The 18,017-nt window shown below is 34.2% G+C and overlaps 1 pseudogene; it reads right to left on the reverse strand.

Annotated features, from left to right (window-relative positions):
* Positions 1–1,077: 1,077 nt before the first annotated feature.
* Positions 1,078–6,728, reverse strand: LOC121236628 (annotated as a pseudogene).
* Between the last annotated feature and the right edge of the window lie 11,289 nt (positions 6,729–18,017).

The raw sequence follows: 18,017 nt of genomic DNA on the forward strand, positions 1-18,017 counted from the left end.
ATAGGTTTAAGAGTTTGATCTATTGGAACGGAACGTGAGGGTTTGTTGTTTGGTAGATAGGGAACGACTTCAGTTAGTTGCTTGTCGTATAATGTAGCACCTATTCCTGCGGCTTTATTATAACCCAGAAAGCTATCGCTTATCATGAAAAGAACAAGGAATCTACACAATGCTTGAGCAGATTGACTCATTCATTTTTGACAGAATCGTGACCATATATACATACATAGATACGGTGGAGTAAGTTCTGAATCAAGCAGAAGACCTTAAAAATGGAAAAGTAGAGAGACAGAAGAATATCAGAATGTAAGTTTAGTCTAAAGTAGTACATATTCTTTACAATAAAGCTCATAACTTTCTTTCTTTTTTCGACAAGTAAAATGAAATACAATCAACAATGTTCAATATAAGGAGTTTCAAGGTTGCACGGCTTCCAGGAGTTTCTCATATACCTGCCTAGCAGACAGATCTTCCACCTAAAACAATCATCAAAATATTTATACACTTGGCTCATTGTCGTCTTAGTGAACAACTTTAAAAAGGGTAATATTTATGAGACAAATACTATAACACTCCACCATCTTCCTACTCCTCCTATCCTCTACTGTATTTGTGTGGCCTTATATCAACCTTTCTTGTTTTGAAAAAACAAAAATCGATTAAAAAAAGTGATATAAAATTGATTTAAAAAAGGAAAAAAATACTTTCATCCTTGAATATTAGGAAAAATAGAGGGAAAAGGGAAATCACACACCATCTAATGTCCAGAACGGAATATGAGTAACAACATATGCGAGCAAAGACACCTCCACACTCTTGCATACAAACACTTGCAAAAAATTACCTAGCATTTAAAAAAAAAAAAACTTGGAAACAAATAAACAACAGGTTCAGCTTACCACAAGGAGTTTTCGATTTGTTATTCCACCCTCTCTGAAGAGTCATCTAGCTCAGTCTCAGACCCAACACCTAGGTACAGGTGCCAAAAGCAATGTGTCTATGATCAACTTGAAATTTTAAAAAAAAAAAAATGAGGAATTTACTTCTGTTGCCTAAGATGAAAAAGATGCATACTTTACCCATGAATTCCAAAAGTTCATTGTTAGCTTCCCCACGGTCAGCAAGTGCAGCTACAGTAACATGGACATCATCCGCATTTACTACTGGCATGAACCATGAGAATTACCAGTTGAATAGAAGTGGTTTGGTTGTTATTACAAATTAAGAAAAAATATTGGGATTTAGGGCAGGAGAAGTGAAAGGGTAATATGTGCAAGAGTACCAGAAAGAGCAATAATGAAGTTCTTTCTTCTTTTTCATACTGTGTATATAAATGAATGCATGTAGAAAGGGAAAGCATATATAACTGCACAAGTAAAAGCAATTTCATAATAAAGATATAAATAGTTTTTGCCCAATTAAAAAAACATATTAAGTTGATAAGTTGTCTGCACAGAACATTCAGAAAATATTGGTGAAGCCCTTGAAATTTGAGATAAATTCCAAGCCATAGTGCTTTGAACAGATTGGTGTTCAGCAATGGTCCCTGGAAAATTGTCTTTTTTAAAGTTTCAACTTCATACGCCTTTGTTGCTCGTCAACTTTTTGCGAGAAATACTATTGAAGTGTTAAAACCAGCGTGTCATAAGGAACCTCATAACGATTTTAAAGCTAAGGGCACCAACTAGATTTAATTCTAACGAATTGAACTAAAAATTCCAAACTTGCATGCACATTATGACTCCTTGAACCATCAACAATGAGACCATTTGATTAAACATTATACGCAAAGATTATAGGTGAGTTCTGCCGGTACAATATTAAAAGAAATATTCTTCATTCAGGATTTTATCATTCCTAGTCACTCCAGCTGGTGTGTCACATTTTAAATGGCTTTCCAATCACTAGTTAATCTATAAAATCACTTGAAATATACCACATCAACGATGTGACTAGAGAGGATAAAATCCAGGATGAATGGCATTGCTCTAATATTAAATGTTAAAACTTTTGTTCAACAAGAATGCATGCTAGATAAAATAATGTTTTGTTACTTGTGATTGCTGAACGTTGGGCACGATCTTCAACTTCTATAGCAACTTGAACAAGTCCTCCTTCTAACTGGGATATACAGGGTGGAACAGAAGCATCCTACAGCACATACCAAAAACGTGGATATGAAAGATTTTTTTTTTATTGGCACCAGGTGTCCGAGAACAGCGTCCTGACTAATCCCGGAGGTGCACAGGTCCTCAGCAAGGACTTTCCCGCAAGTGCACCTCAGGTAATTCAAAGGAAAAGTACATGCAGAACAAGTAGAAACAAACATATGCATGTGGAGAGACAAGGTGCTTGGCCATTGACCAAAATCACCATCAATCATCCTGAAAGGGTGTAACAGCTGATGAGAGAGAGAGAGAGAGAGATCCTATTACTTGATAAGTATGAGACTATGAGCTAAAACTTATTGATTGGCACGCTCTCCAACAAAAATGGTATAAGGTTCACTTAATTTTTTATATTCAAGTCCCCCTATAAAAAAAAATTATATATTCAATCCACAGATGGTTTTAAAAAAAAATAATAAGCCTTTATAACCATTTCTTATACCTGTGGGTTAGTTTCGGCAGCAACTGTACTAAGTGAACTATCAACAACATAAATGAAAGAAGCAGTTTCCAGATCTTCTTCTGAGCAGTAGCAGACAAAGAGTTCACAACCCATACAGTTCATTCAAAATTGCTTCTCCAGTTTCCCTTCACCCCTAGATAAGAAAGATCCACAGCGTAGATATGAGCTCGAATGCATGCACACTTATAACTCAAAAACCACTCGATGAAAATGATTATTGGTTCAGACAATGTGCTCAGTTCGACAAAAGAAGCATCACAAGACAACATACCTGTGTGCCATAGTACAAGTAATAATCAGCCAAATGAAAGAAGATGGAAATTTGGCTCTAAATATAGCTTACATTATTGTTTCGAATTCACAACTTAAAACCAACGGAAAGTAGCCAAATATTTAAAAATACTAAAAAAGAGGAAAAAGAACTATATTGCACATTATTTTTATTGATAATTAAATTTACCGTTTCAAGAGAATTTTGCCTGCCTCATTGATGTTAACCTTGCAAGATGCTTCTTCTTGTCCAACACATATGCTTTGTCAGTCATCCTTTTGGGCATTTTCTGCAACTAGGTATCTTAGAACAAATAAACTTCAGTATCCACTAAAGCAAGTTATACTAACTCTTAGGGGGATACCATGCCTAATATTGTCAAAATTATATTGTTTCAATAGGGGCGAGTAGGTAACCTAATCCATCAATAAAATATAATCTGCCTATAAAGTTGTATTAAGACTGAATTTTCTAAAGAGTGAATGTCGAGCTTCTTTTATTTATTTTTTCGAATGTGAATATTAAACATTTTGAAACAATAAAAGTCTTTATCCAATTCATGGCCAAAGCCAGTGAACGTAAGTAATACGAGTTAGGGCAAAGCTAGTAAATCAATTCGAGTTCATTTCCGTTTGGTAGTGTTAAAAATGCAAACTACGATTCATTCAAAAGACATAATCTCCGTGCCAGAGCAAATATAGATAACTTAAGGGGTTAATTTTCCAACAGTTACTTGGGAACCAAACAGAGAAATATAATGAGAGAGAGAGAGAGAGAGAAAGAGAGAACCTGTTATGAGGATGTGAGAACCACAGTGCTTGCAGTAATAGACAGATCGGAATCCGGTCCATCTGGAGCGGCGTCCTCGCTTGAGTACGAATGCGTCGTCCTCGCTCGAGTACGAATGCATCGTCCTCTTCGGCATTCCTTCCCCGCTGCTTCCCTCCGAGAGCCAGGAAAAGACTTTTGCTTAAAAACTGTCGTTTCACATCCAGAATTATTCTTTTGCAGTATATTCAAACTTTAAAGTAGAAAAATTCTATTGATCATACTCACAATACAAATGGAAAACTGGGATTCAAAATCCCCCACCCCCTTATCAAAAAAATAATAATTTTTAATTTTTTTATTAAATATGTGTTGTATTGATAATGAATATAATAATTCAATTTAAAAAGAATAAATAAATAAAAATAAATAAATATAATGTGTAATGTGTAAAGATGATAAATACCAAACTCGACAGACATTTAAACTCATTTTAGGTGGACCTCACAAAACTCACTCCACCATCTCAACTCACTACTATTCATAAATAACTCAGCTCAACTCAACTCAACTCAACATCCAAACACAGCCTTAACCTGCCACATGCCATTACTAAATCAAATTAAAATATTTCTCACCAGCAAGTTGTCCTCTTCTGGACTAAAGTTTCATTGTCTAGATCTTATTTTTCTAGCAGTCGCTTGTTTTGGGTTGGGAGGAGTAACTTGGGATTCTAAGTCATTCAAATATGTGAGGAGGTAGTCATTATAGCTTTCTTCACCCTCCGGTAAGAGGGTAATGAAGGAATGAACTCCATGGAGTTGTGAATCCATCCTTCAAAGGAAAAAAGAAAAGAAAAAAAAAATGGGATTATGGAACTCAATCAAACTCAATTAAAAAGTTTGTGAAATTCTAAATTTTGATAAGTACCACTTGTTTTGATAAAAACTCAAACAAATTTCATAATAGATGAACATGCTAAACTAAAACATATAGCAGGCTAAACTAACAAATTTCAAAATAGATGAACATGCTAAACAGCAGAAAAAAAAAATCAGAAGGTACTCCATAAATAGCAGTAATTTATGGTCCTCAGCAAACCCTTCTCACCACCTCCTTCTCAGATTCTCTTCCCTCCAATTTCAAATATGGGGCTTTCACGTTTTTCTTGTAAGGCTTGGATTCTAATTGTCAACCTGAAGATTTTTATGGTATATCTGGTAGAGCAATACAAGGTGAGCCCTATATCATAGCATAAATTTAATCCCTGAATAGTTCAGCATACTGAGCTTAAATATGAACATTGAAGCTTCATCAGATTTGAAATTTTATTAGCATACATGACACAAATTTGAAGAATCCAGAAAGGTGCAGAACACTTGGGATCTGTCTAAATCTATGTGGGCAGAAGCCAGTAAATCAGTTTGATCCCACAATTTGACATTGGTTTTTCAATACCTGAATTTTTTTTTTTTTTTTTTTGGTTTTTTTTTTTTTTTTTTTTTGGTTAGGTACTTCTCAATATCTGAATGGTAGATTTAACATTTCCCTTACTGTTTGTGAGTTCTTGTGAGGAAGTTGAGAAAACTACAAAGAAGGAAATGCTGGTATATTCGATCTTGAAAGGAGGTGGACTTTGGACTTGGTGCAATGAACTAAAAGATCTTTTTATTCATAAAGAACTAATGTGAATGGAATAACGTCCTCTCCATTTTATCTTTGAAATGTGCAGATCTCAACTATCAAGTCACAAGTGATATGAATGCTTTTTAATAAAAGAGATAAAAGACCACGAGATATGTCGTACACAATATAGAATGTCAATTGATCTAATCCACCCCAGACTAGGATTCATAAAGCATTTTTTGGATTGAGAGAAGCTAACATCTCTCTAACTTAACGGCTACATCCCCACAGGGTTCTCCAAGGCTCTTTCTTTGGTTGTATGTTGGCTGAGAGTGTTACAGACATAGCTGGAAATTGCATCAACATACCAGTTTGTGTGAGAAGATAATTAGAGAGAAAAATATTTCTTAGAAATATATTCGTGATCAACATTGGGCACTCGTACCTTGAATTAAAACAGAGTATAAACAAAGGTCTAGTACTAAAGCTTTGCTGTGAATACAGAGTCATAATTCATCATACTCTTCATTTATTCAGTTGCTATTGTGAGGTTTGATTTGTAGTTAGTATTATTGTTTTTACAGAATGAAATAGATAGTATCAGAAAACCCAAAGCCATCAACGATCTAAATCATTCCATGCTTGGTCTGTTGGTCAGTTCGACATTTTAACAAGCATCTCTTGTGCAGGCAACAATGCCCATTAAGGCACCCAACGGAACTCAAGCCACTGTATCCAACATTATCAGCCCCACAACAAAATAAGAAATTCATAGACGACCAAACCAACCCACGTCATTATACTGTTCAAAAGATACTTTCTGAGTTCATTCAGGCGCACAAACAACCGTAAAAAGCATTTCATAAAACAAATAAAGCAAAATAAGCGAAGGAAGCTACGATAAAACTCTCTCACAGGCTTTCAAACACCCAAAACTTTTAAGACCCTTTTACCAGTTCTATAAAAACCTACCCACCAACATAGAAACAAACTCCAGATTCCAAGAACTTTCCTGGGAGCCAAACAGAAACTCAACAGAACCAAGAAAAGGGCAAAAAAATGGATAGTAACAAGGAAAAAAAATTCTAATTTTTACCTCAGCCATGAGAGCAGAACTTGAAGTAGAAGACAACGGATGATCGGTGATGGAGTTGACGAGTGAAGTCGAGGAAGATGGAAGGCTCTGGTTCTGTCTTTGGCGCCAAGTAAAGAGAAGGTGTCGGAACGAGTGAGCGAGGGTCTGAATGAGAATAAAGAGAGTTGAAGAAATGGGAAACTCAGCACAAGGAGGAAAGAAAAATTAATTTAAAAAAAAGAGTATAAATGAAAAATAACGCAAGACTTACCCTGTAACGTAACTACGAGTAAGAAGGTAATCATCAAGTTTCTTCAGGCCAAAGGGTGAGTTGACATCATAGAATGTAACTGCCATTCTAGCTAAGTGTGCAGGTTGCTTCTACAAGCAAATAGGAAGTGCTAAAGACAGGGATAAGTGCTTCTTCGATGAACAAAAACAAACAAATAAACTGGACCTCTTGCAAAATATCTATAGTCTCCCATATCCAAACATAGTCTAAGCAAAATTCAAGTTTTAAGCACTTTTCCCTTTTGCTAGTTTGTTGGATCTCTTGAATACTAACTGTATATTGGAGTTCACCCCCTCTTTTGTCTCATTTAAGTTTGCATTACTTGTAAAAAACAAAGAAAATTAGAGAGAATCATGTTGTCACAACGCAACAAAAATGATGAAAATGAAAGTTTTAAGAGCCAAATCAAGCAATGGAATTCTTTATGCGTCCCAACTTCGGCAGTTCGGTAAAAATAACATAAGGTACATATAAGACTCGGACAGAATATATACAAGACTCAGTCAAAATATATATAACATAAGGTACGTATAAGACTCAATCAACTAGCAAGTAAACATCTGCTTGACAGTTCACCTCAATAGAATCAATTCAATCAAATACCAAGTTATAACTATCAATCCAGCATACTTTTAGTGACCCATATAGTATTTTAATTTTTAAATTTAATGATCCATATAGATACTGAAATGTTAATGTAATTTGAAAAACTCAAAAGTAAATCATCCCTTTCGTGAGCTTCCAATGGACCAATACACAATATCATACTTGAGACAGCGATGGCGACACGAGCTGAAGGAGGCGACGGTGGCGGCGACACGAGCTGTGGGTGGCACTAGGGAGAAATGAAGAAGGGGACTGACGGAGAAGGAGTCTAGCTGGCTGTGTGGGACTGACGGAGGTTGAGAGTTGCCGCCGTGTGGGACTGACGGAGGGGACTGACTGAGGTCACTGCCAACTCGCCGAGTGCCAAAAATCACCGAGGCTAAAACTGGAAAACGAAAAATACCCTGCTAAGTGTTAACTATACTTTTATGAGAATGCCCCTGCAGTTTTATTTTAAATTACAAAAATGCCAAAATACACAGCTCCTAAATACAGGGCGGAATGTATATTTCGACCAAAATCCAGAATATCGGCCGATACCGGCCGAAACACACAGGTATGGCTGGTATTTTATCCAGTACAAAATGCAGCCCTCTCCTGTATTGATTACTGTTTCGGTACGGTATATATCGGCCAGTACCGTATGCTTTTTAAAACTTTAGTATACAGGCCCTTAGCAACGAGTTTTTTGTAAATGCACATCGGGTAATTCAATGGAAATATTTCTTAGTCCGATGGTCCCTAAAGATTGTTTGCATCTAAGAGGATTTGAACCTTAGTCCTGGGGGAGCATACCCTCAAATCCAAGGCCTTTACCACTTAAGCCAACCCCTAGGGGTTAAAGAATATTTTTAATTTACTGACTTCATCCTCTGTTACCCTCAACCATGAAGAATTTACATACCATTTAAAGCTTCTAATTTAGCCATTTTATTGGACAGATGAGAGAGCCTATGATTCAAAAATTTCTCCTTCGGAGACGAGGGGTTAGAAGTCAGAATATACTACTAAACAACTCCATAAAGGCTGTATGAGTTAACAGTGTGAGAATGGTACAGGCATAAATGCAAGTACAAGGATGTAACATTAATGGAATGGAGGCAGGGTAGGACTGAGCACCAACCAAAGCCAAGTTGGTATGGCCATCCAACGAATCCGACTCCAATTTTATCGGAGGTCAAATCCGACCGACCTTCGACTCTGACATGGTCATCCTCCGTTCCGACTCTGACTTGCCGGAGCTCCGGCAAAGTGGAGTAAATTTTTGTCTTCTTTTTTTTTTTTTTTTTTTTTTTTTATACTGTTTTCAACTTCATATTTAGCACATTTTTAAAAAAAGAATTTTTTTTGCGTGAACTTTTAAATTTAAATTTTTTTCAAAAATCACAATCTAAACAAAATAGACATCCACTCTCATCATCTACATCCAACTAATCACTACAATAAAATCCATACCTATCATCCATCAACCACATCCAAAATCATCCACACCCATCATCCAAAAGCATGAAGTTTATTGCCAATTTTGCTAATCCATAACCAGGCAAAATATATCTAACAATGAACATCGAAATTAACCAGAATGGATTAGCCATTTTATGGTGGACTCCAGAATAGATCATTTACTTCTCTGCATTATTACTCACCATGTCTTCTATATGTTTCCGTCTTGGTATGTGTTTAGCCACTTAAGATTACTGATATTAAAGCCTAAAGGTCCAACCGAACCAACGAATAATAGCATCCCAACATTGTTTGACGTCTATACACGAAAATAGAAAATGGAATCCTCGTGTAAGAATCCACTACAAAGCCATTATCCACGTGAATGGAGTTCAATGCAGGAATCCACACAGATTAGAACAGCAAGTGCGGGAAAGGAAAAACATGCATAAAACGGCAAACTCGAAGGGAGAAGAGAGAGATAGAGGTCCGAGAGAGAGAGAAAGAGAGATCGCGCAGTGGCCGAGCCGAAGAGAGAGTTTGTGACTCGCGAGGTCATCGGTGGGATTTCTTGAGATGGGCCGTGCGGGGAAGGGGGGATTATTGTTGTGTGGCTTTAAGTCACCAATAAAACGGCACCATTTTATAATCTAAAAACGACACCATTTTATGTAGACTAGGGCCACGTTTTGGCCCTTTTGGCCTGGACTGTTGGGTTTTTTTTTCCTAAATCCTAATTTAAATCCTAAACGCCTAATATAAATCCTAAATTAATTTTAATCTATGTTTTAATCCTAAGTTTTTTAGTTATGGTTTTTATAATTTTTTTATCACTTAATTTTAATTGTTAGTATTTATTTATAACAATTATTATTTAACTGGTATCTAATTACATATTCTAGTTATACTATAGTATTACATATTATTAACTCAATATAATATTTTATACTAATTTCTAACTTATAAGTTATTCCAATAGTATTAATAGGTTATTGGTATGATAGACTTGTACTATAGTATTTAATACATATTGTTCTACTAAAGTATTACATATAATTATATTAGTTTCTAACTTAATTATATACTAGACTTACTATTTTATATTTAATAGTATTATACTAGTGATTATACATTAGTATACATGTTATTATACATTGTAACATTACTATTATATGTTATTATACTTTAGTTATTATACATTAATATTACATGTTATTATATTTTAGTTATTATACATTAGTATTACATGTTATTATACAGTTATATATTAGTGTTTATCCATTTGTATTATATTTTATTATACATTAGTAATTTAGTGTTACATAGTTGTAATATTGTAATAGTATGATATTTACATATATTAAACTATTATTAGTCAATTTAGTCCATATATATTTTAATATAAGTATATTATTTTATAATAATAAGCTCATGCTAGTGTAGTATTAAGTTTAACTAACTATGTAAAGTATAATTATATGAAATTTATGTGATGGTTCAACTCTACCTCCAACTCCGACTTCCCAAGGAAAAAAAACTCAAGTCAAAGTCTGAGCAGAGTCGGGGTCAAAGTTAGATTTTCAGATTTTTGCTCAACTCTATGTCTAATTACATGCTATTAAATATATTAGTATTATAATAACCTTTGTTACCCAAATGACTAACACAAGAGGGGTAGTGAATTGGATCATATTTAAAAATTAACAATTATAAACCAAATGCACAATATAAAATATGAGCAAAATACGAAGCAACAGTAAATATAAGGAGTAAGGGTAAGAAATAAGTTTTACTTTTCATAATTGTAAAAAACAACATCATTCACTTTTCAAAATTCAAATTTTTAATCATGTCATGCACATATGAAAGATGACAATCAATCATCTTTCAAAAATTCAAAATTCAAAATTCAAACTTTTAATTTTCAAATATGTCATGCACATATGGAAAATGCAATTTGATACTTTATTATAAAAGATTAATTTTGAGCCTTAATCCAATTTTGAATTTTATCAAGAAATGTACAAAATTACTCTAAGAGCTTTATTTGTGAACGTGTTCCCTTTCTTGCTCATGCTTGGTTTATTGATGTGCTTGGCTTCATTGTGTAGACAACTTGAGTTTAAGATTCATTTGTACTTGATTCATTTGTTATCATCAAAATCCATATGTAGATATGTAATTATATGAGGCTTGAAACCTTGGATTTAACAATCTCCCTCTTTTTTATGATGACAAATATTTAGTAAAACTCTTAAACTTATACTATTACTTAAGCTCCCCCTGAGAATGTGCTTTAGTTTTTCAAGCAACATAATTCCAAGTATAAATAACAAGCTTAATAATTCAAGGAATGTTACTTTAAAATAAAGTATGGACTGATGAAAACGGTGCGCTTGTAAAAACTGTGGAGAGTTGAATAATTGGAGCAGCCCGAATTCTAACAAGTGCTACAAAACCTTGAGCCACATGAGTCCCGACATGATGGTCAATATATTTGTAATAATTAGTCGTTGTAAATGTGTTAGCCATTTCATGATTTGTTGCACAATTCATGTAGACATGTTTTGCATAGTAAAAGTGTTAGTCGTTGCATGATTTGTTGCACAATTCATGTAGACATGTCTTGCACACTTCATGGAGGATGATCTTCTGGTTGTAGCCGTCTGTTCTTCACAAGGTAAGTTTCATTAAATCCTTGAGCCCTGCTCGAGTCCCGACAAGTGCTGCAAAGCCTCGAGCCCCGCCTAGGTCCCGACAAGTGCTGTAAAGCTCGAGCAGCCTGGGTCTGCGGAGATAGTGCGGGAAGAGATTCAAATCCACTTGATGTTGTTGACAAATAGGATTTTGCAGAGATTTGAATGCTCTGGGTTTCTATTTAAAAAGATCATTTTCACCCTTCGAATAATCACAGAAAAATCTCTCACATTGCTCATTTACCTAGTTTCTTGTTTATCTAGAACGATAGCATGATCAAGCAACATTCTTCCAATAATGTTCCAGATTTTAATCAGGAACCATTTACGCCTCAACTACTAATTTTCTCTCATGTAGCCGTCAACATCATGATAGGAGCATAGATGCATTTTTCAAACAAAACTGATACTAAGGTTATTGCGGGATCAAGAATGCTCAATGCTCAATATGGTGCCTCTATTACGACCATGTCTCGGAGGTTACTGCAAGGGTGAGTGAGATTGATTGGTTTAACAATCAAATATTTGAGTTGCATCAAAGGCTTGCTAATAAAAGTAGAAGAATAAAAGATTAAAACAAGAAAAAAGAACTTGAATAAATTTGTGGACTAATACACTCATAACCTGCAACCACGAATAGAGGAGCTAGAACAAAAGAGAGTACAAATACAATGTCAACATTAGCAGTTAACAACAAAGGTTCCGCGTTTACGAGAAAAATAGGGACAGTCCGAAGTTAATCTCGCTGACTTAGCTAAATAAAATATACATCCAGCATATCTTGTAATCTTGACTAAGTAAGTTTTAAAGAATTGATAGCTTGTCTTGTTCTCATTTCCATCTTTATAAAATTAGTCTTAAGTTTCCTCTAATTCGCATCAAAATTTATTTGCTCTCTATAATCCATCTGCATTCTCACTCTCTAAACTTTTCTCCTTCTTTTTAATGGCTTATCAATCTTCTTCCACCAATCCCCTTGTTCACTATATGGGATATTCTGTACCTCAACCACCAGTTATTTCTACATCTACCATAAGTGTCATGATGCAGTATGAGAATAATTTGACTAATAAGTCAAATGATGACATCATTTATGAACTTGTGAGTTTCGATCCACAATACTTATCATTCATTGTCGCATTTTCTCAGCGGTTGCGGTCTGGAGCTCGTGAGGTTGAAAAGCTTAACAAGAAGATTTATGAATTTCAACGACTTGTTCATGAGTCAAACAAAAAAATAGGAGATTTAAAGCAGGAGAACAAGGATTTAAAATCCTTACTTGTCTCTTCATTTCAATTGCCTACTCCTTTAGATAAGGATAAAATGTTGATATATAAAGAACAAGAGAGCTTGAAAAAGAAGCTGAAAGTCTCAAATTTTTGTAAGTCGTTTAAAAGATATTCATGTCATGCATCATTCCTATTTCTCTTATGATCGTGCATAATCTATCTTTTGGAAGAGGTTTTGAATGTATGTAACTAATCATGTGTGCTTCTAATACAATATCACCCTTCTACATATGATCTTGAAGAAAATGATATCTAATTTGCATATGAGTAGCTAATTAGATCAAAAGAAGTGTGCTTAAGATACCATAATCCTAAGTCAGTTGTACCAGCAAGATATCTAAGAATGCACTTAACTGTAATAAAATGAGATTCTTTTGGAGATGATTGAAAACATGCACATAAGCATACACTAAACATAATATATAGTCTACTGGCTGTCAAATATAATATACTACCAATCATACCTTGATATACTTTCGAGTCAACTGGCTTGCCGGTTTCATCCTTGTCAAGTTTGGTTGAAGGGCTCATCGGTGTTCTAATTGCCTTCGTATCTTCCCTCTCAAACTTTTTGAATAATTTTTGATATATTTTGATTGATTGATGAATGTTTTACTTTTTGCTTACTTGATTTACAATCCGAGAAAGAAGTTAAGTTTTTCCATCACACTCATTTCAAATTCTTTCTGCATACTCTTTAGCAAAAACTTGGCACAAATTTTCATTAGTAGCACCAAATATTATATCATCCACATATATCTAAATAAAAAGAATATCATCTTTTTCATGTTTGATGAAAAGAATTGTATCGATTTTTCCTCTTGAAATTTTTTTTTCAATCAAGAAACCACTAAGTCTCTCATACCAAACTCTAGGGTCTTGTTTGAGTCTATATGTGCTTTTGTGAGCTTGAAAACACAATTTGAAGAAATATAATTTTCAAAATCTAGAGGTTGCTCAACGTATACCTCTTTATTTATAAACAATTTAAAAAAGCACTTTTAACATCCATTTGGAAAAGTTTGAAATCTTTATAACAAACATAAGCAAGTAGCATTCGAATAGTTTCTAATGTAACAACCCACTACAAATTCCACCAGTGAATTTCTATTAACTTTACGAACCTTGTAAAAACCCCATAAGTTTTTACGAATCGACTAATCGTACAGGTTTTAGTCTGTCAACATATTCAGTGTTATTACTCAATATGATGCTAGAAATATGAGTTTAATTATTTGAGGTAGTTAGAAGTGTTAGAATATATTTTGGTCTACGCCATTAGACTTAGTTGATTATTTAGAATTTTATAGCTCAATAGCCAATTTTCATAATTTCAGACGAAATGGTTGTTCGAAATTGTGAAATTATTTTTAGGGGTACTTTGGGGTTGAATTTCAGTAAATGATTTTCACTACAGGTTAATATGAATATTTAGGATTTTTCAGTACTAAGTTTATTATGCATTTCTTTAGAGTGAATAGTAACCTTGATAAGCACATCCAGTGCAGCGTCTTCAAAATCACAGTGTGAAATGTCCAAATTGGGTTAGAGAAGTTTTATTTGGACACTTGGCAAGATCTTAACCATACATGGTGAATAATATTATACACTTGACACAAAGAGGAACCATTAGATAGATTTGTGAAGGAAATCAATATGTGAGATCATGGCACCTAAGCAAACCTTTGTTTCATCTGATCAATCAAATTATGCTAGACCAAATATGGTTTAAACCCTAGGAAAACCCTAAATGGGTGGAATCCAATTGAAACCTCAAAGGCTTGATTGAAACCAAAATCCTAAACAGTTTCCTCAAACCCTAAAGTTGGCCTTCAAATCCTTTTTAATCTTATTTCTAGCATTGTGTTTAATCACTTGATTAAATCACTTTCACATGCTATTAATTAATCAAATCATTGTTATGACATTATTATCTAACCTTTTAAATCTTGAAATTTTGATTAGGCAAAGAAAAATTGGATTTGGGCTTGATAGCATTTCAAACCCTAACCATACCCCCTTTAAACCCCAAATTGAAGCCACTTGGTTGGGGCCCACCAAGGCCCAGGAATTTTGCCACCTTGGCAAAGTTTCTTGAAGAAGTTTCCTCCCCCACATGGCAGACCATCCATTGCCATTGGCTGCACCCATTAGTGCCTTGATGTGAAGGAGAAGTCCACTCCATCAACCTTCATCTCTCAATGCTACTGCAGGCATTCATTTGCCCTCATTACTCTCCACTTTATGTCACATAGCCAACTCCAATCAAGGGTCTTTCAAACCCATAACTTCCCCCTCTAGAAGTTTAAAGTCATGCAAGATACACTTCTCTCCATTTTATCACTTCTTCCCCCCATTCTTAGAGAGAAACCCAAAAGAGCTCTCTTGAGCATATTTCTGGGTCTTTTTGCGTGGCTATTTTTGACCATTTGTATGTATTTTCTCAGGATGACTCCTTCATAAAAGTTGCTCTTATTTGAGTCTAGTTTATGTGGATATCTTATTAGTCTCAATCCATATTTATTTTATTGGTCAAAAATATTTTTTAACATGGAAAGGTCATTCTGGGCGTGAAACTAGAGAGTATGTTATGTTTTGGAATTTTTTACCAAGCTAATGGACATATCTTGATCCGAACATTTTATGAAGTGTTGTTAGCATGTGTTTATTGAGGTTTTGTTGCACGGATAAATCTTTTGATGATAGATTTCTTTAGATTTAGAAACTTGAAAACTGGAAGTGGAAAATCAATTTTTGTTTGTGAAAGTTGGAATATTTCGTAGTATGATCTTATTCCAAAGGTTTTGATATTTTTATATGATTATCCTAAGCCTGTTATATACATGTTACGATGTTATTTTGAAAATATTTAGTATTAGTTTTAAATGTATGATTTTTCTATGCAAGATGATTTAGTTTAGGCCTAAAATTTGATATTTTTGGGGTTAGATCCATATTTTATTGAGTTTTAGCCATGTGATTTTAAGTTTGATGGTTGGATCTTCTTTAGGACACATTTTTTAGACCATGAGATATTTTAGTTTGAAGATCTCATGTGTTTAAGCTATGGATCAAGAGATTGATCAAAGTTAGTGGAGAGAAAAGTTTCTGTTTTGGACTAAGTTTGAAATCAAAAACTCCAAATGTCATTTTGTATTTTTTGGTAGCTTTTGTTTGATGATTTAAAGCATGGTTGATCGTAGAATGATGTTATGAATTTGTTAGAATTAAGATTTATTTTTTAGAATTCTTGAAGATGTTTTTATTAAGGTCAAAACTTGTGACTTAAGGTGTTTACTTTTTGTTAAAAAGTTTTGATCTTTTTACAAAAAGTTTGGTTTTGATGATTAGCCTTTTCCTAATGGATATTTTAAGTTTGTTTTTAAACTTAGGATAGGAAGTTGTTTGTTACAAAATTTTGGTTTAATCATGGGTTTTGATGATGGAAGAAATTGCAACCAAAATGAAGAGAAATGACGTATGAATGTTTTAGCCATTATGAGTTTTCCATAGTTATGAATGATTTTAAATTTTTCTGAGTTATATTTGAGTTTAGGACAAAATTTACTTGAAGAATGTAAATTTTAGTAATTTTTGGAGTTAGGATGTGAAATTCTTAAGTTAGGGGCAGAATGATCATTTTTCCACATGTAGAGGGTAAAATGGTAATTTTGCTCTATGTTATCTCTTTTCACATTTCTAATTGTTAGTAATTAAAGTTCTAACTTTTAATATATCCTCTTACAGTTCTTCATGTTTCGCGCTTTATTCTCGTAAAACGCCATGATCAAGGTAAGTTAACTCTTAACTTACTATCAGTTTACTATGCATGTGTGATGGGTAAGAGAACTACAGTTTATGTTCGTATGTAGTTATATATGTCATTTCATGTCATGTCATCACATGTTTATCTATTACACAAATTATTCTGTCACAAAATACTTATCTGTTACATATTATATTATGTCTCATGTTACTACCTGTTGCAAGTATGTCACATTTCGTATGCCACATGTTACATGTATGTCATGTCACGTAATATTTACTGTCACATGTTATGCCATGTTACGAAATGTTGTTTGTTACATGTTATGTCATGTTACGGAATATTGTCTGTTACATGTATGCCATGTTATGAAATATTGTCTGTTACATTTATGTCTCAAAGTATGTCATGTCTGTCGTCTTACGTTCATGTCACGTTACGTTACTCTACACCAGGACTTCTGTCTTTTATGTCACTTTCATGTCACGTCACGTTATGAAAATGTCATGCATGCCAGTTAAGTTATTCTTGTCAATCACGACCCTAGCGCTAGGATGGGATAATATCCTAGTGGAACTCAATTGTTCATACTGGAGTGTCTAAATATGTGTGAAATTCCCTTAGTTGACGAAGTACAGTCAACAGGTTGCGAATAGGACCTAGCTAGCTGGTCATCGGAGCGCGCCAGACACTAACGCTAATGGAGCCACACTTTATGTTACGTATGTCCGCAACAAGTGTGGCACAAACAATTCATGGGGCCACAACAACTGTGGAGCATACATTATGTGAGACATAACAATTGTGACACGTAGAATACGTGGGGCCACAACAACTATGGAGTACGTACTAAAGCACTCACAGTTGGTATAAACACCTGTGTTGTGATGCAGTAATCGACAGTGACACACGGCTCAAGAGGACCACCCGTATGGTCATTTTATAATTAAGTCAATTGAATAAGATTCCAAGTTCATGTATTTCATATTCAAGTCATGTTTCACGTTATGTTATGTTTACGTTCATGTCAAGTTTAAAGTTCATGTCAATCATGGTAACCCCATAAGATAATAATACGCAATAATGGTAACCATATGAGATAAGATTACTCAACCATAGTGACCCCATGAGACAATAATATATTTCAAGTTCATGTTTGTCATGTTATGTTCATATTCATGTTATGTTCAAGTTCACGTTCATGTTAAGTCATGTTCATGTTCACGTTATGTTTCAAGTTCACGTTTATTTTATGTTGTGCTCAGGTTCATATTATGTTCAAGTTCATATTCAAATTATGTATGTTCACGTTCATGCTATGTTTCAAGTTCACGTTCATGCTATATTTTAAGTTCACGTACATGCCATGCCACGTCGAGCTAAGTTTCAGTTTCAGTTCAAGTTATGTCATTTATGACATACTATATGTCAAGTTATGCTATGCTTACTTATGACTTTAATTATGCATTTATATTTTTACTACCATGCATAAATAATTAACCTGTGTGGAAGTTTCCTGTTAATTTACTAAGATTTGTAATCAAATCTCACCGT

The sequence above is a fragment of the Juglans microcarpa x Juglans regia genome, chromosome 6S (assembly GCF_004785595.1).
Source record: "Juglans microcarpa x Juglans regia isolate MS1-56 chromosome 6S, Jm3101_v1.0, whole genome shotgun sequence".
NCBI lineage: Eukaryota > Viridiplantae > Streptophyta > Magnoliopsida > Fagales > Juglandaceae > Juglans > Juglans microcarpa x Juglans regia.